The sequence below is a fragment of the Eleginops maclovinus genome, chromosome 7 (genome assembly GCF_036324505.1).
Source record: "Eleginops maclovinus isolate JMC-PN-2008 ecotype Puerto Natales chromosome 7, JC_Emac_rtc_rv5, whole genome shotgun sequence".
NCBI lineage: Eukaryota > Metazoa > Chordata > Actinopteri > Perciformes > Eleginopidae > Eleginops > Eleginops maclovinus.
In genome coordinates, this window is record NC_086355.1 from 4,221,213 (window position 1) to 4,223,671 (window position 2,459).

Sequence of the window (2,459 nt, forward strand, 5' to 3'; positions counted from 1 at the left end):
TGGAGTCTGGCGCCTTAGACCGCTCGGCCATCCTGACAACTGTGCCATTGACTGAACTGTACTCTACTTCAATAATAGTAAATGCTGTTTTAAGCTGTAGCTTCTTCTTTTTCAGGACAACTAAAATACGTTTTTAATATCTTATCAGCTAGTGTTAGTGGCACATTAAAGCAAAAGGGGGGTTAAACACTAACATACAACACGTTAAGCGTCTGACTTTCTAGTAAAAACGTTGATTAATAGATCAATGGTGGTTAGTGTTGGTGTTTTGAAGGGATTTGTTGACTACAAGCAAACGATATACACATGCAAGCCATATCTGATAGTCGTGAGTATCCTTACTGGTGTTTTACCATGTATAAATAGCCTGTGTGTCTCCTGAAATTTCGTTTACGGCCATACCACCCTGAACACGCCCGATCTCGTCCGATCTCGGAAGCTAAGCAGGGTCGGGCCGGGTCAGTACTTGGATGGGAGACCGCCTGGGAATACCCGGTGCCGTAAGCTTTTACTTTTATTCTTTCGACTTGTGTTTTTGAATGATTGACAACTAAATATTTAACTAAGGGTACAGTAATTATGCATTTCAATTACCCATAACTATGAACCAACATTAGGAAACATACCGTTAGATATTTTCTGTCTGGTGCAAAAGGCTTTTTGTTCTCGTGTATCACCACCAGAGGACAGTGCTCCCTCTTCAATGGAGACAATGACCTGGCTGACATACTGTGTGGATAAGATACATCACATTTAGCTGACGTTTTTATCCAGGGCGATTTACAGTAAGTGCAATAAACCACAAAGAAACAAACTCAAGCAAAGATGCAGTCGAAACAGCTAAGTTTCCAGGTACAATTTGTGTTGTTCTAAATGACAAATCGATAAGCTTGGTGCAGCATAATACCATCCATTTATTGTTTCTTGTTGTGCATTATAAAGTACAGTCTATATCCATCAATAACCAATTCATTGTCCGAACAAACAATCTGTGCTGTACTCACACACTCGCGCTACGCTGGTTAAAATCCATGCTCTTCCGGGGTCAGACACACCCAATCAGGTGACTCATACACCTGAGCCCTATAAAACACCCTATGGCACACACAGTGAATAACACCGGGTCTGACAGTTAAAACCCAAACTCTTACAGGAAGTATTCAAGCTAACTGAAGTAGTTGTTTATGCTTTTATTTTGAAGGCGGGTTTTGGCACCTGTTGATTTAGTATAGGTATTGCATTATTGGAAATAAACTGCACACAATGACTTTCTTACCTGGACTTTGGATCTTTTTGCCTGCGTAAGATTTTCTAGTTTCACATTTTAAAATATATATTTTGGATAAAAATAAAGGTCCAGAAAACGCTTGTAATTTTGGTCTTTTGATTTGATTTTGTTAACTTAAACACCATAGAATTTCCTAACCATATACAACAGTACTGAGTACCATTACTGGTGTTTAACCAAGGGGCAACCTCCGGGGTTGAGCAGTGAAACATACGGAAATGCCAAAAACTGCAGCTCATCGAATGGCCGCGTGGCCTGGCTCCAAAACGGAGCAATTTACATTACGAGCTTCATTATGGCTCTTCACAATTATGCAAACACCAGGTAAGAAGCAGAGACACTTTCAAATATTTTTAAGAGTTTTTATTCAAAATATGACATTATATTTTAATTGTATCTAAATATAATTTTTAAATAATATAAATAATACATTATTTATCCAATTATATCAACAAAGTGTATTAACAGCACTTTTTTAATGTATTATTACTAATTATTTTAATTAATTACATTAATTAAATATATGTTATTATATATGAATAAATCAAGCAATACAATATCATTTATAAATAACTATTATAAATATACAAATATAATGTGATAAATAAAAAACATTTCAACAGCAGGAAAAGCATTTGAAAACAGAAACATATAGTAGTGCGCAAAGTGACATGAGATGAGGAAAGGGCACAGGTGAGGTAAAGTGTCAATTGATATTCCTCTTCTCCAGTTCCTTGTCCACCACACTTTTAAAGTGCTCAGAACTGTTATATACCACACCTTCAAAACCAGATGTAGTCGATTTGTTCGTAGCAGGGCAAAATGTAAAAATGGTTCTGGCTGCTTCCAGACGTTTTCTCTTTTTAAAAAGGCGTGTACCTCTTCCGTTGGCCACCACACTGGAGAGACTTGGCAAGCCCCACAGGGCCTCTGGGGATTTGCTATCATATTTTAAAGGGGGGTCGGGGGTTATACGGGGAAAAGACCGACGCAGGACCGCCCAAAAACCTGAGGGACACCCTGTGGGGCTGAATCATCAAACCCGGGTGCGCTGAAACTGGGGGGGGTGCTGTAGCACGCACACATTTTTCCCTGGGGGGGCCCAATGCAAGGCCCGGGTTTTTTAAAAGTCCAACCTGCAAATGTATAAAACACAAAGACAAATATACAA

General features: G+C 38.8%; 1 non-coding gene across 1 annotated transcript; it reads left to right on the top strand.

Annotated features, from left to right (window-relative positions):
- Positions 1–388: 388 nt before the first annotated feature.
- On the top strand, positions 389–507 carry LOC134867898 (5S ribosomal RNA). The gene has a single exon (XR_010166205.1). It is a non-coding gene; the product is annotated as a 5S ribosomal RNA (ribosomal RNA).
- Positions 508–2,459: the final 1,952 nt, after the last annotated feature.